Source organism: Cydia amplana, chromosome 3, assembly GCF_948474715.1.
Source record: "Cydia amplana chromosome 3, ilCydAmpl1.1, whole genome shotgun sequence".
Taxonomy (NCBI): Eukaryota; Metazoa; Arthropoda; class Insecta; order Lepidoptera; family Tortricidae; genus Cydia; species Cydia amplana.
Genome location: NC_086071.1, coordinates 22149720 through 22176270, shown reverse-complemented (window position 1 = coordinate 22176270; position 26551 = coordinate 22149720). Strand labels below are relative to the sequence as shown.

At 37.2% G+C, this 26551-nt stretch overlaps 1 long non-coding RNA gene across 1 annotated transcript in view; it reads left to right on the top strand.

Moving 5' to 3' along the window:
* LOC134662864 (uncharacterized) overlaps nucleotides 1–25893 on the top strand; it is a 91089-nt gene extending 65196 nt beyond the window's left edge. The window contains exon 2 of the long non-coding RNA XR_010098096.1: nucleotides 25607–25893. This is a non-coding gene — a long non-coding RNA (uncharacterized LOC134662864). The remainder of the gene's footprint in view (nucleotides 1–25606) is intronic.
* The last annotated feature ends 658 nt before the right edge of the window (nucleotides 25894–26551 follow it).

Here is a 26551-nt window from a genome sequence, read left to right as displayed (position 1 = left end):
AACGATCTCTTTAGTAAAAGCACTAGATCTTCCCAGTTGTGAACAAATTCTCTATTTGCCCTATACCAAATCAAGGCATCCGCCTCAAAAAGGTCTATAGCATATCGCCATAGATCCAGATCTGTGGCATTCCTAGCATCTCTAAGCTCTGACACGCGTTCTAGAAACGCATCGATGCTCATATTAGAACCTGAGAACTTGAGCCCCCATTGATATAAAGGAATCAGCTTCCGTTTTGGTAAGTCCTCATCGATGGTAGACGATCGCAATAACTTCATTCTTCTGGCACCTTCCTGACCCTCCCAATTATCTACACCAAAGTACACGCTTTTATTCGACATGCCTTGATCCTCCACCTTCGGTAAAGACACGCCACCATGTATATCCTTAGAACCTTCTTTACCACTTAGCTTCTCTGCTATCTTAACGCCTAGGTCCCCCAACGACTGCTGCAAAATAGCCTTATCGTCCGCCGTTAAATGTTCATCCTCACACCTCTCATCCTGTCCCTCTAATTTCTCCAGTAATATCTGACATTGCTGCTCCAGCGCATCTTTCCGAACACCATCGTCATCCTCAACCTCTACCACTAAGCTTACTCTATTCTGCACATGGTATAACCTCGACACTAATCGTTTGAACAATGCTTTGTCTGGCTTACCTACTATTTCACCAATGTAACTAGACAAAACGCCTAGCTTCTTAGTGCATATATCCAATTCAGACCTACCAGACTGAATACTACGAACCGGTGCCTTAACCTCGCGTACCTGAGCATCCGACGATTCCGCCAGTAACAATTCCTTCAAAACCTTCCTTAAAACCGGCACCGTACTCTGTAGAGTAACCCCACGACACTCGAGCTCATATTCCAGTTCATCCTTCAAAAGGTAGTTCGGATCCATCTTTAAACCATTAAAACACAACGTTACTTAAATAAAACAAACTAATACAAACAATTAAATCAATCATAAAACGCTCAAGCCTTATACTAAAAAAAACAATGTGTCTAAATCAATTCAATAACCTAAACATACATAAAAAATACATTAAAAGCAAGGAAAGAAAACCTAAAATGCACCAGTCATAAGTTGCTTCTTAAGTTAAAAAAAATAACCTCTAAATAAAATTAAGGCTAAAGCTAACACGAACTGTATAAAACAAAATTAAAATAGGTAAATTTACAAAAAACTTAAAATGCACGGGAAAACACTTAAATAATATTTATCACCCAAAAACAATAACTGCCAAGCCACAACTTAACAATCAACAATTACTTAATACCTACAATTTATACTCCAAACAAAATTATCATAGTACGTACACTTCAATTTTGCATGTCATCCGCCGTTACCCGTATTTCCAACACCGTAAGTTTTAACGTTGGGCGCTATTTGTTGCGGGTCCAATACGAGGTTCTTAATAAAAGGACGGAATCAACACAAATACTATATTATAAAGAAGGAAAACTAAATGCTACGAGTAACTTAAATTTATTCCTTAAAACTAAAGTTGTTGAGCGCCAAGAGGGTTTGAACTTATGTTCCGGATCCCTGCTGATCCTGCCATCGGCTAGCGAAATCGAGCGAGTTTAATTTAATCCGTTATTCGTCACAGACCGTAAAGGGCATGTCCATAGGCTAGAACAAACAAATCACTTTATGCTGTAGTCCTAGGATATGACTTGGCATTTCATTTTGTGCTTAAATACTAGCACTTACCCCTTCTCGTTCTAGTGGATCACAAATTTACACAAAATAACATTTCCGTAACATCACAATGTAACTGCATTTCTAGTCCAATTTCCTATTACATTTTTGTTTGATTATTGCCATGGCGGGTACATGATTTTAACGAACAACCGCACGCCTTTGAAACATAATCTGGAATGCCCGGTCAATTGCATATCGTTTCTATATATTTAAAGTAAGAATGTCTTAAAATGAAAGAAAAAAGAATTCCTTTACCGGGATTTGAACCGCCGTCCCCCTGCACAGGTATCGCTCGGTTTACCACAGAGCCACGGTGACTTTGAGAAGGTATGCGAAATTGTCGGATCACTACCGGCCGGTGCTACGTCACAAACCCACGAAGCAGCGATTGACTCGCGCGCATTGCAACTTGAACCCTACTGTTCAAGTTATAATGACGATCACTGAACATGGCCGAATTTAATACATCACAACAGTCTCCCAAGATGGGCCTTCAAAGACTATGACAGTGTCATCCGCGTAAGACAAAGTGTGCCCACACTGTATTCGGAGGTTTGTCAGTTCGTTAATATAGAGTAGAAACAGTGTGGGCCCAAGGACAGATCCCTGGGGGACGCCAAATGTTATGTCTGCCTCCTGGCTTATAAAGTCACCTATCTTGACTCTGGGTTCGCCCCTGTAAATAGTCACTTAGCAAATGTAGTGGATTTCCCCGTATGCCAGCCCTCTCCATCTTGTGAATAAGAGTGGGGAGAGAGACGGTGTAGCCTTCTGTAGGTCTAGGAAAACAGCAAGACACTTGTCACCCTTATCGGTCTTATCAGCTATTAGTGTAGTGAGTTCCAATATTGCATCTTCCGTAGATTTAGATTTGCGAAAACCAAATTGTTGAATCGACAAAACGTTGTATTTATTTAGGTATGACATAAGGCGATTGTTGATTAATTTCTCAATAACTTTAGAAATAGCTGGTAAGACCGATATGGGCCTGTAATTGTTTACATCATCCGTCTCTCCACTCTTATATACTGGTGTAACTAAAGATTTCTTAAGCGGCGTGGGAAAAACTCCATCCTTAAAACAAAGGTTAGTCAGGTGACTAATTAAAGGGGCAACCATTTTAACAGCTAGTTTAAGAAATTTGGTTGTGATGCCGTCCCATCCAGGGGCACTGTCCGGTCTCAAGCCCATGACAATGCCATATACCTCCTGCGGGTCTGTGTCTATAAGGGCAAATGAAGACGTTGTCCAGTTGGAAGTATCTTCTATCAAGAGATCTTGGGTTACCCCTGGGTCATTGTTAATAATGTTCTCAGCCAGAGACTTACCCACATTAGCAAAGAAGTTGTTAGCAAAGTTAACTGAGTCTACAGGACACAGGAGGATGTTACAGCTCCCCAACTAAGCTGTTATTTAAGTCAAATCTTTTGGCCTCGTCTGTTGGCTGTCAGCAGGGTGATCCCTTGGGTCCAGCAATCTTTAGTCTCGCCATCCATCCCATTATAAAGGACCTCAAATCTAGATTGAATGTTTGGTACTTGGATGATGGCACGCTTGGGGGCGACGTGGATACCGTTTTGTGTGACTTACAGAGGTTATCGACAGATTTTGGTTCCATTGGCCTTTCTCTGAATTTTTCGAAGTGTGAACTTTTCATTTCCAGCACTAACCTGGAAAGGGAAAGTATAGTCGACAAGTTCAGAGAGGTTGCTCCTGGAATAAAGATTGTGGATGAGAGTTCGCTTAACCTCCTTGGGTCTCCTGTTTTGGACCAATCTTTTGATGATTATGTTGAGAACAAAATTCAGAATTTCAAGTCAGTTTCGGAACGCCTATTGGAGATTAATGTTCACACGGCTTACACCATCATGCGACATTGCCTTTTTGTTCCTAAGTTTACATACGTTCTTCGTTGTAGTCACTTCTGGAAGTTTCCTAATCTTCTTTTGAAGCTGGACGAGGTGGTAAAGAATTCCCTGGCGTCGATTTTTAACATTTCTTTTGATTCGAGGTGCTGGAGCCAGGCTACTCTGCCTATTAGGTTCGGTGGCTTGGGAATCCGAAATATCTCCAGTGTGGCGTTGCCTGCGTTTTTGGCTTCGGTGCATAGCGCGCAGGGATTGATAGGGTGTATTTTGGCTTCATCATTTGGGAATCTAGAGCCGGCGCACTGCACTGAGGCTAAAAATGTATGGTCATTGTCTTGTCCGAACACCGACCTGCCTACCAACCTTTGCTCGCAGAGGCAGTGGGACGAGCCGCTCTGTCAACTAGTACGGAATAATCTTGTTGATACGTCAACTGGCTTGGCGGAGCGTGCTCGTCTTCTTGCTGCTGCGGAATGGGAGTCTGGTCAGTGGTTACTAGCCTTACCTTCTCCGTCGATAGGTACACTCCTTGATAACGTCACTTTTCGTCTGGCTGCTAGTTTGCGAGTAGGGGCAGTGACTAATGTCCCGCATCGCTGCCAATGTGGCTCCATGGTTGACAGCTTGGGTCATCATGGCCTCTCTTGTAGCAGGAGTGCTGGTCGGATTCCTCGTCACGCCAGCTTGAACGATGTCATCCGAAGGGCTCTTGTCAGCGTAAAGGTACCTGCTATTCTGGAGCCTGTTGGTTTAACGAGGGATGACGGCAAGAGACCCGACGGTATGACGCTGGTGCCCTGGAGTATGGGGAGGCCTCTGGTTTGGGATGCAACGTGTGTAGACACTTTTGCCGTGTCCCACTTACCGGGCACTAGCTCTGGTGCTGGTCATGCGGCCACGACGGCCGAGGATAACAAACGGCGCAAGTACAGCACTCTCGGCAGTGGCTACATATTTGAGCCTTTTGGGGTCGAAACGTTAGGGTCGTGGGGGCCCAGCGCCCGGCGCTTATTTAAGGATTTGGCGTCGCGTTTGGTCGATGCCTCGGGTGACCAGAGGGCAGGCCAGTAATTTGCCCAGAGAATTAGTATAGCTATTCAACGGGGAAATGCGGCCAGCCTGCCTGCTGCTGCTGCTGCTGGCGGTGAGTTGGAGGGTGTATTTTATTTGTAGGTTTTTTTTTTTTTTTTTTTCTTTTTTTTTTTTTTTTTTTGTTATTAATGTGTATTTTTAGAGTGAGTTGACGAAGCCTGTTGCGGATTTTATCGCTGTAGTTTTTTGTGACGATGCCTGTAGCTGATTGTAAGTTTGTGTTTACCTGACGAAGCCTGCGTTGCGGATATAAAAGTATGGTCTCTGAATAAACTAATTATTGAAAGATGACTACAGGACATGATTTAATGGTTAACAAATCTAGGTTTGAAGTTTTATTTGATTTATAGTGAGTAATTTCTTTTAAAGTTTTCCATAATTTTTTTGAATTTTTACAAGCATTTGTTAACTGTGCTCTTTCATAATTACGTTTAATCTTTTTTAATAGGTTATTACAAAAATTGCGATACCTTTTATATGTGATCTTAAGGATCTCGTTAAATGGTTGCAACCTTATTTGTTGTTGTAGCTTATTACGATTCCTAATACATCGTAGTAGGCCAGGAGTCATCCATGGTTTTATTATGCGCTGCGTTCTAGACATCGATTTTGTAGTTTTACTCATCTCAAGAGCATGACTTAGCTTTAGAATTAATTGATCGGCCACGAATCGTGGGTCATTACTAGAAAGAAGGGATTCAAGGTTTTCGTTAGATAGGTTTTTGAGTGCCGTTTCATAATGTGATGAATCAAAGTCCTTGGTACAATCATTTACTTTTAATTTACTCCGACTAGTTACTTCTACGTACACTCTTAAACAATCTTAAGTTCACAAGCAGTAACCTTCGTGCTAAATTTAGTGTTACTCGTTCCAGCGCCGAGCGAGAATGAATCTTCCACCCCATGGTACATTATATTTATACTCTTTTATCATTACAATCTGCGGGTAGGAGAGAAGGGTCATTTTCGCGACGACCGACAGATTAATTAACAAATATTCGGGTATACACAGATCATATTTTTAATCACTACCTACTGAATACCATTATTTTAACCTAACTCACACTAAATAATTATAATTTATTCTCGAAATCTTATGAAATATCACAATAATTTACAGATGTAATTTTTTTCAATGTTTGTTCGTTTCGTTTACTGTTTACTAATGTTAAAAATGTTGTTAGATGATCTGTTATTGATGTATTTAGAACCGCACAATAAGCCGAGTATTTGTAATTATTAATTTTGATCATGAAGTGATCTAGGCAGTTTGAAAGTCTAGTTGGGAACGTGTGACCAGGTAGGATACCATGAAAAGAGAGCATATTTAGGTATTGTTGTCTGTTCAGATTTTCATATGCCGACTCGCTCTGTCTTGGGATCAGGTTGATATTAATGTCACCAGTTATTATTATATTAGACGATTGATTATTGTTAAGAAAGCTATTTAAAGAGTTAATAAAGTTCAAAGCGTTGAGGTTAGACGGTGATCGGTAAATACCTAGGATAGTACAGTCATTTATTATAATTTGGATACAGGTGGAGTTTTCAATTTTTATTTCTTTCAGTTTGGCTTTTAAATTATTTTTTACGTATACTACTACCCCGTCGTTCTGATTTTGATTATATCTAGTTGCTAAGCTAATGTAATTGTTAAGAGAGGGTAAGGGTATATTAGGGTTAATACGACACTCAGATAAAATTAAAATATCAACCTCGAATTCCAATTCAGAGAGAGTCAACATTAAGTCGTCAAAATTTCCATATACACTCCTAATGTTTTGGGATACTAATGTTAAATTTGAAATCCTTACGGGTACATATTTTTTGAGGTCCTTAAGGTCACATTGTACAGAAGTCGCAACTTCGGAGTCGTCAATTTCATTTAAAATATTATTATCACAAGGCATAATAAATAGCTATAAAATTCAATGGGTTTGCGGTAGTGGTAGGCTTGTAGGTATTCGGACTATTCAGCAGGCTATTATAATTGTTATCACTACAACCATGAGCCCAGTCTGGGGCCGTGAGCCAGGCCCACATATTGTGAGGCCTGACCCGCCATCCTCGCAAGGTCCCACTGCCGTAGATCAATTGAGTAAAAGTTATATTCTTTACAGTAAATGGATGTTTGTTAGAATGTGTGTGTGTAGTGTGTGTGTGTATTTTGCAAATTAGGAAAGATAACAAGTGATGTTCATATTTTATAGAGATAATAAGATTACTTACGCTAGGACGGCATGCAATGTAGCTTAGGCGATTTTGAACTCTGTTCGGTTCAGAATAAGATGCATTGTTTAATTTGTTGTACGAGGTACGATCTGAGGAACAGAGCCCTGTCGCCTTTTGCGACCCTAGTCCGCGCGAGCGAATTCTAATAAATATTATATTAAACATGGACTAAACGTAATAAGCACTGAACCACTTAGGTTGTTCAAGGAATTTTGGTAAATGCATTATTAGCATTTACTAAAATAAATAAAATATTATTAGGTATTGTTTCAATTTAGGTACCTACATGTCAGTTAATATCGGGGCAGATATGAACATTTCTTCTCTAACTTTATAGCCTTTATCGAGTAGCCTTTGACTGTATTTCGCACGTAAGTATATAGGAAGCTCTGAACAAACAGGGAATAAATAACAAGTACATAAACATTTTAAAAGATTTTTTATTTTTTATTTATTTAATAAATATTACAGCTATCTTAACAGTTTCCCAATGCGATAGTGTAGGCAGGCTATTAACATTAAGAGCTAATTACTTATAAACTAGGTATATACTATAAGTACTATAACTAAGAATAACACAACACAAACAATGTAACCTTTACAAATTCACTTTCAGAACAATAAAATACGTCAGTTCGATTGGCAACTTGGTTAAATGTGCGCAGGGCTCTCGTCCAAGGGGCCGTGCGCATCAATCCGGTGCGCGCGTGCGGCTCGGCTAGCAGAGGCGGTCTGCGCCTCCGCCACACGTACTGTGGCGGCGCATAAACACCTATTGTCTCTAGTAACTCTGGGTTACTGATCTTTCCTCGCACTAACTGAAATATATAAGAGGCTAGTGCCAATTCCCTTCTAACCTCTAGCTGGTTATATCCCACCATTCCGAGCACAAACAGGGTTGGGTACATTCGAGGATAGAAGGGGTACACTCCATACAACTTTAGGTACAGGAACCTGATGAATTTGTTCTGGATTCGTTCCAACATAAACTTGTATTTCGCCTCATTTGGGCTCCAGACACAAGAACTGCTCTCCATGTGGCTTCTGACAAGGGCTTCGTACAGTGCGCGTATAGCTCTTATGTTGGAAAACCCGTGACACTGCCGCAAAACGAATCCTAAGTTCCTATAAGCCTTCTTGCAAATAATGATAATGTGGTGCCTAAAGGAAAGATCTGCGGTAAAGTGCACCCCCAAATCTCGCACTTCCGTGGTTGGACTGTAGCAAAGGGGGGGCTGGGACTTAGATTTTTTTTTGACAAAGTGGTGTCATTATGACACTATTTTTAAATGATTGTAATGTGTATATCACGTCAAAATAAGCATCTTTTATTGGAAAAACTTTTCTCTAAAATAAAAAATGGCCGAGTTAGACGCCTCCAAAGATTGATATTTTTAAAGGGAGCTGGGACTTAGAAAATTTTCATTGAGAGTGGTGTCATTATGACATATATTTTAAATGATTTTAATGTATAGAACACATCGAAATAAGCAACTTTTACTTGGAAAACTTTTTACTAAAACTGAAAATGGCGGAGATAGAGCTTAAGGCAGGCCAGGCTTTTAAGGCAGGTCGGAGTAGGGGATCCGGTCACCTACGGCCACTTCCCTGAACGTCCACCTTCCATATTCCTTTATGGTCCATTTCCTAGTTCGTCCGTTTCCTTATCCGGCCATTTCCCCGATTGACCACTGTTGGAATTCCTTCTATGTCCAGTTCCCGAACGGCCGCTGTAAAAATTCATTTTTTGTCCGATTCCCTGAACGGCCATTGTTAAAATTACTAGTTTGTCCAGTTCCCCGAACGGGCACTACAAAATTTACTTGTTTGTCCAATTCCCCGATTGGCCACTACTACTACACTACTAAATCCTAGTACTTTCGATATCAGTTTACAAGTTTTCTGATATCTGTTATAATTATAGAGTGATCGCCTGGGCTACAATTAACGATTACACCCTGTATAGTTGGGTCCGTAGCATAATTTCGAAAATCAATTTTCCTAAGTGTAGGTACTGTACAATTACGGACTTAATTGAAGAGCCATTTTGGGTTCACTTTATATTGGACATTCATAGAGTACCAATTAAACAGAAGAAAATAAGAGTTTGAATTGAAACGTAAATGGCTGAACAATTTAATGAAATTAAGCGAAAGCCGCGTAAAAATCCTTTCAGTCGTTTTTGAGTTTATCGCGAACATACAGACAGATGAGGTGGGGGACTTTGTTTTATACTAGCGATTGTTCAGAACAATTTTACTTCTTTTCGCTTATATTATAAAAAAGGTAAAAAAATCCAAAAGGTTACCTAAAGTTAAACCAGGGCTGACTAAAATTCCCAGGAATCATACAGGTTACCGGTCTTAACCCGTGAACGTCCGATCTTTTCCCGCTAAATAACGACTAAACTCGAAATTTGGTCACTTGTAATGCAAAAATGGATTATTGCTGGACGTTTTAAAAAATATGCGTCGAAACTAGTAAATTTCATACTTGTTTAATATAATCATTAACATTTTAAGAAAACCTTACTAGATTCAAGCAAAAAAATAAACCGTGAAGGCTTCCCAATCAATAGAAAAATAGTCCGATCTTCGCCCACTGCACCTTAATGTTGAAATTGTAAAGGCAACTATTGGATCCTTAAGGAAGAGCTCCAATATTTTCAATAAAGACGATTTTACCCTCTGGGTTGGAAGTTCCGATGTCAGTTGCTTTCTTAAACTCTAGTGCACACGCCAATTATTGTGATAAGGTTGCCAAGCGGACTCCAGGGTTAAAATGGTGCAGTAGCAATAAGCCGGGACAAACTCTAGAAGAATGTGAATGACCATCATCATTGATATTGTGCTCATTCAAAAGGATGCCTTTACGAGGAAGGTTGTCATATAGAGAAGTTCCCGTTTGAGGAAGTGGCCATAAGAGGAAAAGGCCGTTTGGAGAAGTGGCCATAAGAGGAAAAGGCCGTTTGAGGAAGTGGCCCTAAGGGGAATGTTGTTTGTAAGTGGCCCTTAAAGGAAGTAGCCCATCGGGGAAGTGGCCGTTCATAATACTTGGCCTTAGAATTAATGTGGCCGTAAGTGACCGGATCCGGAGAGGTACGACGACGAGCGAAGCGAGGAGGAGTGTTAGGTAGAACTGCGACCATACAGCGCGCGAGCCGAGCGAGCGAAGCGAGCGTGCCGCGGCAGCGGCCGGCGAAGCGCCAGAACCGACGTTTTTATAATAATACAATTTTACAAGTCCCAGCTCCCTTTAAAAACATCAATCTTTGGTCGCGTCTAACTCGGCCATTTTTTATTTTAGAGAAAAGTTTTTCCAATAAAAGATGCTTATTTTGACGTGATCTACACATTACAATCATTTAAAAATAGTGTCATAATGATACCACTTTGTCAAAAAAAAATCTAAGTCCCAGCCCCCCCTTTCGTACAGTCTGACCCATCGACGAGCATTTAGACACATTAAAGTGCAATTTATTGTCGTGACTCCATTGAACCACTCGATCAATGTCATTCTGCAACTCGACGCAGTCCGACACATCCTCGATTTGACGCACAAGTTTCAGGTCATCGGCAAAGAGCAAACATTCCGCGTTTTCTACCACACTAGGCAGATCATTAATCATTAGTACAAAGTGTAACGGACCCAGATTACTTCCTTGGCTGACCCCGGACCTAGTATAGTACAGCTTTGATCTGTTACCGGCGCAGTCCACGTACTGGCTCCTCCCCCGCATATAACTTGCAAAAAATGCAAGGGTATGCGGCGTACACCCCGCGTCCGCCAGCTTCTTCAGTAAGATGTCATTGTCTACCATGTCAAAAGCTTTCCTAAAGTCGAAGTAAGTGACATCTACCTGACCGCCGGCGTCCACCGCAGGTGCCACCCGAGACATAAGGTGCAACAAGTTTCCCCCCTTACCCCCCCATCCCCCCAAGATATATACTCCCACAGCAAAAGCAGAGTCAAACTGGACATATTAGGCACAATTTCAATTTCAATTTCAATTTCAAAAACTTTAATGTCTAAACAACACATGTCAAAATTATAATAACATAAAAATAAAATCACAAAATATACAACTAACACTAAAATAGACACATTTCCAGAATAAAAATACAACATAAACAACACTAAATTAAAAATATAACTAGTTCAAAATAATAATAATTAAGGACAATAAACAATCACATAAGATAATCACAATCGTCAATATTATGCAAATCATTTAACATTAAATTTACAGTAAAATTCTCTAATCGTAAAAAATGCCTTATCTAACAAATAGGCCTTCAACTTTTCAACAAACACAGATATATGTCGGAGCGAGACGCCAGAAAGACGTATTGCAGCATTACAGTTCATAGTTAGACGCCTGTATAAAATCGATTAGCAATGTTTGGCTACGTATTATTTGCTTGTAACTAAATAATAAAGTTGCGCAGAGAGTATAACGCCATCTATTGGTGTATTGTTGAACGAAAATGACAGGTAGAAGGCTTTGGACCGTCAAGAGGAGTATCTTGAGTGAACGTAGGCACGAGCAGGCATTTTTGTCGTTATGTTGGTAGACTGGTCAGGCAGGTTGACCAACTTGAATTGGAGGCGGGAGCGGTTGGCTCCGCCGCTGGAACTGGCTTCCTTCTTCTTGATCGGACCGCGCTAGAGATCGGACGTTAGCCAAGCTCGTGCCTAATTCGCTACGTTCCTGAAGGCTTACACCTGAAGGATTATTCTGAAAGCTTATAGATTCTCACGTTCTTTAACCGTTTAGCTAAGTGTTTTATTCCAAGTGTTATTTTGATTTCTTATGTGCCATTATAAGCTTACTTTTGTAAAATAAAGAAACTATGTGTTGTTTTGAAAAGATGTGTCCCGCCGAGTTTGTTGCCGGGTTAAATCTTCTCGGGTCAGAGGTGTAGGGTTGGAACCGGTTTAGTTTGACTGAAATAAAGATTTGAACGATTTCATGTGATCTTTTTATTTTCAATTTAATCAGTCAACATTCTAATAGCAATTAGTTCTTTTCATCATTTAGTACTGAAATATAGTAGGCACTAGTATGGTTAATGAGTCCGAATGTTTATTTCATGCGTTGGTAGCATACCTACTATTTTGGCTGTGAAGTAATACATCTAGGTACTACCCCCACGTGCCCACCGCCATTAGGACCATCCTTCGCCGACATCAGCAAGTGGGATGGATGCGGAGTTTCATGTATTGCTTACACAGCCATCCACCTGGGAGCGTGGTGTATTTCTGGTGACCTACATTCCATAATCTGGACACTTTGTAATGGTAAGCTCACGTGTCTAACCTTGATTGAATGGTGAGTGTAATTCATTGTTATTTGGTGAGAATTATTGTGAAACTGTGAATTATGATTGAGGCAGTCGAGCATAGCGGTCTTTACGTGACGTCATCTCTGGGATCGTTACGTTTCTTTATAATTAATTTTTGTAATCCATTTAAATCGAAGCGATCTTGAGTTATTTTGATTTGAAATCCATATTGTTAATTAAAATCAAATATTGGCTGTCGCGACGTGATATTATTTCATCGCTCACTTGTGAATCTACCCTCAATAATTGATTTGAAATCTAAGTGATCTTAAGTTATTTTGGTATGAAATCCATATTGTTAATTAAAATCAAATATTGGCTGTCGCGACGTGATATTATTTCATCGCTCACTTGTGCATCTACCCTCAAAAAATATTTTTTCATTAAAATACAATGCACCGTTAGAAATTGATCCTGCTGATTTGCCAATGCAAGGATTATGTAATCTTTACCCTGTAACGTTTAGTAATTAATAAAATTGCGACAAATTATTGCTCGTAATACCGTGATAGATCACAAATCGTGCATACTATGGAAACATGAGCTACGCATATGAAAATTAATGTTACAGTGTCCTGCAGCCAGAGCCGAGCGAACTTGCAGACATCATACCATTACGCCCGTGACACAGAAGCAGCTGTGCAGTATCTTTTGTGCTGGAGATTTGGAAATAAAAGGACAGGTTTCGTTCTAATGGTTTATTAGTGAATTTTATTTTGAGTGTAATGGCGAAGCATAACAGTCGAACGTAACTAATAAGCTGTCACTTTTCGTATTGGCCCATTTTACCGTGTTACTTATTTTTGTAAACACGTGTTTGTTTGTTCATGGAATGAAATAAAACGCACTCATTGAAGTTTAAATTTTATTCAGAGATTTTTGAAGTCCCGTATACATTGCAAACATGTTTTTTGTGTCTGCTACCTTGCATTTCATAAACCTTTTGAGTTTAGCCTGCATACATGATAAACCTGATACCGTGCAAATGATGATTTCAGTAACAGCCAGCTATGTTGAACCGCATCGTGTCTCTCGCAACCTGCCGCAGCAACGGCAACGGCAAGCGGAAAGGATCAGCCTCCGTGCTTGGGTTGGACCTCACCACCACCACCTTTGACTTGGTCGCGTGCATCATACTTTATTAAGCTGGTGAGCAGTTCCCATTTCGTTGGGATTATTTTGAGATGTTTTACTTCTGCATAGAAGTCTTGAGCGAGTTTCTGTTGTTAAAGCTAAAGAAGAAAGCTATCTTTAGTGATTTTGATCAGTAATGTTCAGTTTCAGTTGATCAGTCGACGCTGATAGTACGAATGGTTCTGAGTAACATGATTTAAAGACCTGTTTTTATTTTCTTTTTTTTGGAATTCACTGTTAACATTGTTTTGCTTTCGACGGACTGAAAGCTTGTACTTTTGTAGGACTGAAATTGCGCCCGATGGACTGGGCACTACCGTTTTGCTTTCGATAGACTGAAGGCACGCCCGATGGACTGGGCAATAATGTCATGCTTTCGATGGACTGAAGGCACGCCCGATGGACTGGGCAATACTGTTTTGCTTTCGATGGACTGAAAGTATGTCCGATGGACTGGGTATTTTTTAGTGACCGCATCAGAAGTGCCGGAGCATGTAAGATGTGCACGTGGTCTGCTTTTTATGTGCAGAATGCTCTTTGCGAGGAGTAGCACTTACGCGGCTGAGATGGTTACTTCTGACGAGGGTCTGGTATCTGCCGAAGGACTGGCAATGCACCGAAGAACTGGTGTTGTTTTGTTAAAAATGATTTCCCGTTTATGTACTGTGTTCATATGAGTAAAATTGGAACTATCAATTCAGAATGTTATTTATTTTAAGATGTCTTACAAAAATTTAGATCACATATGACCAATTTTTTTTTTAATGCCAGATAATTTCCCCGTAAATTGATATTGACGACAGTAGTAGTGATACTGTCGAGCAATGAATTAGAGCTGTTGTGATTTGTGTTTTTGATGTTTGGGATTGTTCTGTTTTTACATAAATTTGAGAGTATCCGCCAGATGGAGGCGATGATTATTGGAGTGTATCCGTTAGATAGCGGCGATGATTACTGATGATTATTTTTATTTAGTCGTTGCTCGATGGACTATTTTTGACTAGAGAATTGAGGATTGTTAAAGTAATTTTGAACAATTATTTTTTCTGGTTTGATTAATAACAAAGTTTGATTTTAATAGTAATTTGAGTGAGACCCAAATTGTTGGTTAGGAATGTGCGAGCGAGCGACAAGTGTCTGATGTGAACATCAATCGTCTGGAACGATTCAAACGAATCCAGCACATCCGGCAGCACTTCTGGACCCGATTCTCGGTTGAGTACGTCGGCCTGCTGCAACAGAAGCTGAAGTGGCAATCCTCAAACAAGGAACTCAAGCTCGGATCAATGAGGATTAGTAGGTCACATTCATATTAATTTATCTCTTATCAAACTTGAACTCGTCGATCGAATTAAGTCATTTTAATAAAAATCGTTGGCAACAGGTAATATTCAAAGTAATAACAAAAGTTTAATTTAAAAGATATTGTTTAAAAATCTTAATACAAACAGGAGTTAATCGTGTACACTTGCATTTATTACGTCAACATATATTATCAAATAATCAGTAGCCAAAACAACACAACATAATTTGTTACTCATATTATTATTATCAAGAGGTTTTTTATATCGCAGCATTATGCTTGCATTCACGTCAACTACGGGCTGGGCCCGAGGTTATAAAATCAAAACCATACATTCTTTATAGATGTCTAAGACTTATTATGTTTTTAAATCAAATTATTAAACTTCACTTACAAATAGTAAATAAATAATTAGGTACAATACTTGGTAGCCATGTTGTTTATGTACTAAAATATTTAAAACGTAACAATATAAATCCATAACAGGTTTAATCGATGTAACGACTAAGAATAAAATAAATCAATTAAATAAATCCATGAGTTATACATTAAGTGATAATTTAAAAGGAAGTCTTAATTTCATATTTCTAAAGAAAGTCTTAAAAACGTAACAATATAAATCCATAACAAGTTTAATCGATATAACGACTAAGAATAAAATAAATCAATTAAATAAACCCATGAGTTATACATTCAATGATAATTTAAAAGGGAGTCTTAATTTCATATTTCTAAAGAAAGTCTTAAAAGTTTCAGACAAAGGACCCAGGAGCGTCCAGGTGAAAGGGCTAGGGTTTGGTATTCCATTACCACCCAGGAGTGCCCAGGTGAGAGGGTCGGGGTGTGGAATCACTTCCGACCCAGGAGTGCCTAGGTGAGATGTCCAGGGCGATGACTTTCTAGTTTCTTGGCAAAATAAAGGTGTTTTTACGCAGAAGTACGATCCTTGACTACAACGAAGAGTCTTCGAAGGCTGGCATCATGGCGCGGGAGGCTGCGGCTAGTAGCGGCGCGACATCCGGCGCCCCGTGGTGAGCTGCGTCAACGTGGTCGGCGTCTTCATCGCGGACAGCGACAGAGAAGTTGACGGCATTATCGTAGCATGGTCTGTGATGCCATTGCAGTTAACGAGGTCGTGGCGTCGGGTCGGCAGACGCTGCAGCATGCGGTGTCGGAACTATCTTCCGCAGGGGAATCGTGTGGTGATACAATATAATTGCTAATCAAATTGTGTGATTCGTATATAGCGGTTTTAATATTTACTTGTGAAAAGTGAAGTGTTGCGTACGATACATATTGTATTTCTTGCTCATAATTCTTGAAATGTAACAAGTGTTAAGGAAAATTTAATAATGCTAGATTGCGTAATTTAACTATACATAATGTTTGAAAACGAAATTAAGCTTATGAATTTTCTATGATTTAGTATTTTATTATATTTCTGCAGGCCGAACTAATTAAATTTATTCGTTTCTATGATGACACATACAGTTTCTTTAATCTTGATAACAGAGTTATGTAATTTCTTCAAAAACCATAATTTAAACGATTATTAATATTGTTTCGATATCGGCCACCTACTTCTTAATTCTCATTAATTGTCATTTTATTAATATCTAATAATTAACAACAATACACATTACACATTACAACTGTAATCGTATTTTTATAGCACATCGTGCAATCATGAGTGCATATGAGCATTATGCGTTTTCTCTTGTTGCTTATTATAATTTTGCATATAATGTGCATAAATAATGTTTTTAATGTATACATTTCTGATTCATTATTTGTATAAATTAGTCATTATTTGTATCATTTTAACTATTTCATGGCGAAGGGTCTCGCCTCGAACAGGATGGCCGAGCTGTAAGGATCATTATTTATCTATATATATAAATGCAAGTGTCCTGACTGACTGACTGACTGACTGACTGACTGACTGATTCATCAACGCAGAGCCGAAACTACAAAAGCTAGAAAGTTGAAATTTGCACACTAGGTTGAATTTGTAAAGTGTACAAGAGATAAGAAGCGATTTTGAAAAATTCAACCCCTAAGGGGGTTAAAAAGGGGATGAAAGGTTGTATGGGGTGCAAGTTTTATTTCAAGCGAGGAATTTGAAACTTTGTAAAAATGTACTATATTAAAAAACAAGAAAATTAATTTCTGCGTTTTCGAAAATTCATCCCCCAAGGTGGTGAAAAAGGGGTTGAAAGTTTGTATGGAGATCAAATATTTTTGTGAGTGTTGGACTTGAAACTTTGTATATGGGGATATTATTATAAGACGGGAAAAGTAATTTCAGCGTTTTTGAAAATTCATCCCCTAACAGGGTTAAAAAGGGGTTGAAAGTTTGAATCCATTACAAATGCTTTGAAACTTCTTAGAAAGGCATAATAGCCGATGACAAAAAAAAGTAATTGCGACGTTTTAGGTAATTCAACCTCTAAGGGGGTAAAAAAGGGGATGAAACTTTGTCCTGGGGTGCAAATTTTATTTTAAGCTAGGACATTGAAACTTCGTAAAAATGTACTATATTAAAAAACAAGAAAATTAATTTCTGCGTTTTCGAAAATTCATCCCCCAAGGTGGTGAAAAAGGGGTTGAAAGTTTGTATGGAGATCAAATATTTTTGTGAGTGTTGGACTTGAAACTTTGTATATGGGGATATTATTATAAGACGGGAAAAGTAATTTCAGCGTTTTTGAAAATTCATCCCCTAACAGGGTTAAAAAGGGGTTGAAAGTTTGAATCCATTACAAATGCTTTGAAACTTCTTAGAAAGGCATAATAGCCGATGACAAAAAAAAAGTAATTGCGACGTTTTAGGTAATTCAACCTCTAAGGGGGTAAAAAAGAGGATGAAACTTTGTCCTGGGGTGCAAATTTTATTTTAAGCTAGGACCTTGAAACTTCGTAGAAATGTACTATATTAAAAAACAAGAAAATTAATTTCTGCGTTTTCGAAAATTCATCCCCCAAGGTGGTGAAAAAGGGGTTGAAAGTTTGTATGGAGATCAAATATTTTTGTGAGTGTTAGACTTGAAACTTTGTATATGGGGATATTATTATAAGACGGGAAAAGTAATTTCAGCGTTTTTGAAAATTCATCCCCTAACAGGGTTAAAAAGGGGTTGAAAGTTTGAATCCATTACAAATGCTTTGAAACTTCTTAGAAAGGCATAATAGCCGATGACAAAAAAAAGTAATTGCGACGTTTTAGGTAATTCAACCTCTAAGGGGGTAAAAAAGGGGATGAAACTTTGTCCTGGGGTGCAAATTTTATTTTAAGCTAGGACGTTGAAACTTCGTAAAAATGTACTATATTAAAAAACAAGAAAATTAATTTCTGCGTTTTCGAAAATTCATCCCCCAAGGTGGTGAAAAAGGGGTTGAAAGTTTGTATGGAGATCAAATATTTTTGTGAGTGTTGGACTTGAAACTTTGTATATGGGGATATTATTATAAGACGGGAAAAGTAATTTCAGCGTTTTTGAAAATTCATCCCCTAACAGGGTTAAAAAGGGGTTGAAAGTTTGAATCCATTACAAATGCTTTGAAACTTCTTAGAAAGGCATAATAGCCGATGACAAAAAAAAAGTAATTGCGACGTTTTAGGTAATTCAACCTCTAAGGGGGTAAAAAAGGGGATGAAACTTTGTCCTGGGGTGCAAATTTTATTTTAAGCTAGGACCTTGAAACTTCGTAAAAATGTACTATATTAAAAAACAAGAAAATTAATTTCTGCCTTTTCGAAAATTCATCCCCCAAGGTGGTGAAAAAGGGGTTGAAAGTTTGTATGGAGATCAAATATTTTTGTGAGTGTTAGACTTGAAACTTTGTATATGGGGATATTATTATAAGACGGGAAAAGTAATTTCAGTGTTTTTGAAAATTCATCCCCTAACAGGGTTAAAAAGGGGTTGAAAGTTTGAATCCAATACAAATGCTTTGAAACTTCTTAGAAAGGCGTAATAGCCGATTACAAAAAAAAGTAATTGCGACGTTTTAGGTAATTCAACCTCTAAGGGGGTAAAAAAGGGGATGAAACTTTGTCCTGGGGTGCAAATTTTATTTGAAGCTAGGACCTTGAAACTTCGTAAAAAGGTATTAAATTAAAAAACAAGAAAACTCATTTCAGCGTTTTTAAAAATTCATCCCCCAAGGTGGTAAAAAAGGGGTTGAAAATTTGTACGGAGATTTTTTGAGAGTACGGGACTTGAATCTTTGTATTTGGGGATATTATTAAAATACAGGAAAAGTAATTTCAGCGTTTTGTAAAATTCATCCCCTAACAGGGTTAAACAGGGGTTGAAAGTTTGAATCCATTACAAATGCTTTAAAACTTCTTAGAAAGGCATAATAGCCGATAACAAAAAAAGTAATTGCAACGTTTTTGGAAATTCAACCCCTAAGGGGGTTAAAAAGGGGATGAAAGTTCGTCTTAGGGTGCAAATTTTATTTTAAGCTAGGAACTTGAAACTTTGCAAATAGGTATTAAATTAAGATGCAAGAAAACAAATTTCAGCGTTTTTAAAAATTCATCCCCCAAGGTGGTAAAACATGAGGTTAAAAATTTGTACGGATATCAAATATTTTTGAGAGTGCGGGACTTGACTCTTTGTATTTCGGGATATTATTAGAAGACAGGAAAAGTTATTTCAGCTTTTGGTAAAATTCATCCCCTAACAGGGTTAAACAGGGGTTGAAAGTTTGAATCCATTACAAATGCTTTGAAACTTCTTAGAAAGGCATAATAGCCGATTACAAAAAAAAGTAATTGCAACGTTTTTGGAAATTCAACCCCTAAAGGGGTTAAAAAGGGGTTGAAAGTTCGTCTTAGGGTGCAAATTTTATTTTAAGCTAGGAACTTGAAACTTTGCAAAAAGGTATTGAATTAAGATACAAGAAAACAAATTTCAGCGTTTTTAAAAATTCATTCCACAAGGTGGTAAAACATGAGGTTAAAAATTTGTACGGATATCAAATATTTTTGAGAGTGTGGGACTTGAATCTTTGTATTTCGGGATATTATTAAAATACAGGAAAAGTTATTTCAGCTTTTGGTAAAATTCATCCCCTAACAGGGTTAAACAGGGGTTGAAAGTTTGAATCCATTACAAATGCTTTAAAACTTCTTAGAAAGGCATAATAGCCGATAACAAAAAAAAGTAATTGCAACGTTTTTGGAAATTCAACCCCTAAGGGGGTTAAAAAGGGGATGAAAGTTCGTCTTAGGGTGCAAATTTTATTTTAAGCTAGGAACTTGAAACTTTGCAAATAGGTATTGAATTAAGATACAAGAAAACAAATTTCAGCGTTTTTAATAATTCATCCCCCAAGGTGATAAAACATGGGGTTGAAAATTTGTACGGATATCAAATATTTTTGAGAGTGCGGGACTTGAATCTTTGTATTTGGGAATATTATTAGAAGAAAGGAAAAGTTATTTCAGCGTCTGGTAAAATTCATCCCCTAACAGGGTTAAAAAGGGGTTGAAAATTTGTATGGCGTTCAAATTTTATTTTAAGCTAGGAACATGAAACTTCAAAAAAATATATGTTATTAAAATACAAGAAAACTAATTTCAGCGTTTTTGAATATTCATCCCCTAAAGTGGTGAAAAAGGGGTTGAAAATGTGTATGGATATCAAACATTTTTTCGAACGCGGGACTTGAATCTTTGTATTTCGGGATATTATTAAAATACAGGAAAAGTAATTTCAGCGTTTTGTAAAATTCATCCACTAACAGGGTTAAACAGGGGTTGAAAGTTTGAATCCATTACAAATGCTTTGAAACTTCTTAGAAAGGCATAATAGCCGATTACAAAAAAAAGTAATTGCAACGTGTTTGGAAATTCAACCCCTAAGGGGGTTAAAAAGGGGATGAAAGTTCGTCTTAGGGTGCAAATTTTATTTTAAGCTAGGAACTTGAAACTTTGCAAAAAGGTATTGAATTAAGATACAAGAAAACAAATTTCAGCGTTTTTAAAAATTCATCCCCCAAGGTGGTAAAACATGGGGTTGAAAATTTGTACGGATATCAAATATTTTTGAGAGTGTGGGACTTGAATCTTTGTATTTTGGGATATTATTAGAAGACAGGGAAAGTTATTTCAGCGTTTTGTAAAATTCATCCCCTAACAGGGTTAAAAAGGGGTTGAAAGTTTGTATGGAGTTCAAACTTTATTTTAAGCTAGGAACTTGAAACTTCGTAAAAATATATGTTATTAAAATACAAGAAAAGTAATTTCAGCGTTTTTGAATATTCATCCCCTAAAGTGGTGAAAAAGGGGTTGAAAGTTTGTATGGAAATCAAACATTTTTTCGAACGCGGGACTTGAATCTTTGTATTTCGGGATATTATTAAAATACAGGAAAAGTAATTTCAGCGTTTTGTATAATTCATCCCCTAACAGGGTTAAACAGGGGTTGAAAGTTTGAATCCATTACAAATCCTTTGAAACTTCTTAGAAAGGCATAATAGCCGATTACAAAAAAAAGTAATTGCAACGCTTTTGGAAATTCAACCCCTAAGGGGGTTAAAAAGGCGATGAAAGTTCGTTTTAAGGTACAAATTTTATTTTAAGTTAGGAACTTGTAACTTTGCAAAAAGGTATTGAATTAAGATACAAGAAAACAAATTTCAGCGTTTTTAAAAATTCATTCCCCAAGGTGGTAAAACATGGGGTTGAAAATTTGTACGGATATCAAATATTTTTGAAAGTGCGGGACTTGAATCTTTGTATTTGGGGATATTATTAGAAGACAGGAAAAGTTATTTCAGCGTTTTGTAAATCCCCTAACAGGGTTGAAAATTTGTATGGATATCAAACATTTTTTCGAACGCGGGACTTGAATCTTTGTATTTCGGGATATTATTAAAATACAGGAAAAGTAATTTCAGCGTTTTGTAAAATTCATCCACTAACAGGGTTAAACAGGGGTTGAAAGTTTGAATCCATTACAAATGCTTTGAAACTTCTTAGAAAGGCATAATAGCCGATTACAAAAAAAAGTAATTGCAACGTGTTTGGAAATTCAACCCCTAAGGGGGTTAAAAAGGGGATGAAAGTTCGTCTTAAGGTGCAAATTTTATTTTAAGCTAGGAACTTGAAACTTTGCAAAAAGGTATTGAATTAAGATACAAGAAAACAAATTTCAGCGTTTTTAAAAATTCATCCCCCAAGGTGGTAAAACATGGGGTTGAAAATTTGTACGTATATCAAATATTTTTGAAAGTGCGGGACTTGAATCTTTGTATTTGGGGATATTATTAGAAGACAGGGAAAGTTATTTCAGCGTTTTGTAAATCCCCTAACAGGGTTAAAAAGGGGTTGAAATTTTGTATGGAGTTCAAATTTTATTTTAAGCTAGGAACTTGAAACTTCGTAAATATATATGTTATTAAAATACAAGAAAACTAATTTCAGCGTTATTGAATATTCATCCCCTAAAGTGGTGAAAAAGGGGTTGAAAGTTTGTATGGATATCAAACATTTTTTCGAACGCGGGACTTGAATCTTTGTTTTTCGGGATATTATTAAAATACAGGAAAAGAAATTTCAGCGTTTTGTATAATTCATCCCCTAACAGGGTTAAACAGGGGTTGAATGTTTGAATCCATTACAAATGCTTTGAAACTTCTTAGAAAGGCATAATAGCCGATTACAAAAAAAGTAATTGCAACGTTTTTGGAAATTCAACCCCTAAGGGGGTTAAAAAGGGGATGAAAGTTCGTCTTAGGGTGCAAATTGTATTTAAAGCTAGGAACTTGAAACTTCGTAAATAGGTAGTTAGGTAGTAGGTTTTATTACTGAAAATCTTCTAAGGGGGTTTAGAGGGATTATATCGAGGACAATTTTATTCAGTTAGGGGCTTGAAACTTAGTAGGTTGTGAAAGACAAGTCTCATGCATTGTATAATATTAATAATTAAGAAATGATTAACCGTCCTACCGCAATCTCTTGCTGCATAATGTTCTAAGCTAATGTAGAATATATAACCACCAATATACAAATCCACGCGTACGAAGTCGCGGGCAACAGCTAGTAGCTTATATTTTGGTCATTCTTACTTTTATTCCTGATTAGATTATGAAAGAGTATCAATTGACTCTTACTTGTCACTGGTTCCCGCCATCTTGAATTGTTATAAAAAGGGCGGTAACCAACGGCAAGTGGCCAGTTTGAGTACGGACAAGTTACAGTGAAGACGTCTTGTAATATTTATTGTAAAATGGTTGTTATTATGCTTGTAGCAGACGAATAAAGTTAAAATATTAGTACAAGTATCAGTTTTCATCATCAACCCGGTAATACCTCCAACAAAAGAAAACCGCATTAAAATCCGTTGCGTAGTTTAAAAGATCTAAGCAATACAGACAGACAGCGGGAAGCGATTTTGTTTTATAGGTACCTACTAGCGATAAATTATCTTCTAGGTTGTTGTCGGATACAATGGCTCGCTTTTCGTATATATTTACTTGCAAATGATTACATCGAAGATGAATGTGTCGCTGAGTTTCATAGGATACTTTCCCAAAATACAAATTACCGTCGTAACCCGCGATGTACTTTTAATGCAGGCTATGCAAATAATAATCTCTTAACGACACGGTAAATTAGACGTAGAAATAAAACTATTATAAACGGATTATATAGCGTACCTATATTGAATTTATTTACTTTTGTCTATCTTGATGTAGTATAAATTCAATATACTTATGCGATATAATCCGTTTTAATAGTTTTATTTCATGAGTAACTATCGCGGTAACCGAAGACAATATTAAACGTATAGAAGCTAAAAAACCGGCCAAGAGCATGGTCATGCTGAGTGTATCAAAAAATGTGTATCTAAAAAAAGCGGCCAAGTGCGAGTCGGACTCGCCCATGAAGGGTTCCGTATTTAGGCGATTTAAGACGTATAAAAAAAAACTACTTACTAGATCTCGTTCAAACCAATTTTCGGTGGAAGTTTACATGGTAATGTACATCATATATTTTTTTTAGTTTTATCATTCTCTTATTTTAGAAATTACAGGGGCGGGGACACACATTTTACCACTTTGGAAGTGTCTCTCGCGCAAACTATTCAGTTTAGAAAAAAATGATATTAGAAACCTCAATATCATTTTTGAAGACCTATCCATAGATACCCCACACGTATGGGTTTGATGAAAAAAAAATTTTTGAGTTTCAGTTCGAAGTATGGGGAACCCCAAAAATTTATTGTTTTTTTTCTATTTTTGTGTGAAAATCTTAATGCGGTTCACAGAATACATCTACTTACCAAGTTTCAACAGTATAGTTCTTATAGTTTCGGAGAAAAGTGGCTGTGACATACGGACGGACAGACAGACGGACAGACGGACAGACGGACAGACAGACAGACAGACATGACGAATCTATAAGGGTTCCGTTTTTTGCCATTTGGCTACGGAACCCTAACAAGCAAACAAACTCTCTAAAATATAACGATGCGTGCGGTACACTAAAAGTCACGAGCTATGACTCGGGCATGGCCAAATTATTTTTTATATTGTTTTTCTACTCCAGCACTTAAATGTGTCAATTAAATGACTGACAGTGATATCTAAAGCAATGTCATTTGAATGCTTTGTCTATAGGCTCATAAGATGACTGCTAGCAGTCATCTTATGAGTATAATACAACTGCTTTATTTTTTTTAAAGATACAAGTTCCGATCATCTTGATTTAAAGAGGTATGTTTTCATTTACAATAATAACTCTTTTTTTTTAAATAATAACTCAATTTTTTTAAAATAATAACTCTTTTTTTTTTAATAATAACTCTTTTTCTTTAATAATCTCTTTGCTGCAGCTGTCATAGAAAAAGTAATGTATGCAACAGCTCATAATTGGTTCTTAAAATTCTCGGGTCTTTTTTTACAAAACTCGACTACGTCTCGTTTTGTAACTTCGACCCTTGAATTTTAAGAACCCTTATTATATCACTGTTGCATAAACTACTATTATGTTGTGTGTTGACGATTCTTATTGGGAGATATTATTTTATACCTACTCTTATTATCGACTGTTCCAATTCGAAATGAATTGACTTTTATTCATTGTTTTTGTTTTTTAGGGTTCCGTAGCCAAATGGCAAAAAACGGAACCCTTATGGATTCGTCATGTCTGTCTGTCTGTCTGTCCGTCTGTCCGTCCGTATGTCACAGCCACTTTTTTCCGAAACTATAAGAACTATACTGTTCAAACTTGGTAAGTAGATGTATTCTGTGAACCGCATTAAGATTTTCATACAAAAATAGAAAAAAGCGGCCAAGTGCGAGTCGGACTCGCCCATGAAGGGTTCCGTATTTAGGCGATTTATGACGTATAAAAAAAAACTACTTACTAGATCTCGTTCAAACCAATTTTCGGTGGAAGTTTACATGGTAATGTACATCATATATTTTTTTTAGTTTTATCATTCTCTTATTTTAGAAGTTACGGGGGGAGGGGGGACACACATTTTACCACTTTGGAAGTGTCTCTCGCGCAAACTATTCAGTTTAGAAAAAAATGATATTAGAAACCTCAATATCATTTTTGAAGACCTATCCATAGATACCCCACACGTATGGGTTTGATGAAAAAAAAAAATTTGAGTTTCAGTTCGAAGTATGGGGAACCCCAAAAATTTATTGTTTTTTTTTTCTATTTTTGTGTGAAAATCTTAATGCGGTTCACAGAATACATCTACTTACCAAGTTTCAACAGTATAATTCTTATAGTTTCGGAGAAAAGTGGCTGTGACATACGGACGGACAGACAGACGGACAGACAGACAGACAGACAGACAGACATGACGAATCTATAAGGGTTCCGTTTTTTGCCATTTGGCTACGGAACCCTAAAAACAATACATTTTGGGGGTTCCCCATACTTAGAACTGAAACTCAAAACATTTTTTTCATCAAACCCATACGTGTGGGGTATCTATGGATAGCTCTTCAAAAATGATATTGAGGTTTCTAATATCATTTTTTTCTAAACTGAATAGTTTGCGCGAGAGACACTTCCAAAGTGGTAAAATGTGTGTCCCCCCCTGTAACTTCTAAAATAAGAGAATGATAAACCTAAAAATAATATATGATCTACATTACCATGCAAACTTCCTCCGAAAATTGGTTTGAACGAGATCTAGTAAGTAGTTTTTTTTTTAATACGTCATAAATCCCCTAAATACGGAACCCTTCATGGGCGAGTCCGACTCGCACTTGGCCGCTTTTTCTGTTCTTGTATTCTCGTAAGTTTTGACATTGTAAATTTATATTGGATAAATAAATAAATCATAGATCTTGGACCCAGGCTAGCCTACCCATTAGGTTCGGCGGCCTGGGTATCCGCAAAATTTCTTGTGTTGCTCTACTTGCGTTCTTGTCCTCGGTGCACGGTGCTCAAAGCCTCATAGGGAAAATATTAGATCAAACATCAAACATCAAACATCAACATTTATTCAGCAAATAGGCCACAAGGGCACTTTTACACGTCAACATGGAATTTACATACAGCAAAAAAAAAACACATCTACAATTATAAAATACAACTTTCTAAGCTGCAAATATAAAATCAAACTAAAGTATTACATAGAGATGTATAAAGTCTCTAAATGTCGAATTACAAAAAAAAAAACGCTATAACAATAGTATTGAAAAAAAAGAACACAAAACTATAATCTAAAATTATTTAGAGATGTAAATGTCTCTAAGTGTCATCATAACTAAAAGATTACAAATATATAGTAGTTAATCAAATTATCCTTAGAGATGTATAGGGTCTCCAAGAGTCAAAATCCTGTATACCTAATTAAAACATTCATTAAGTAAGAAAAT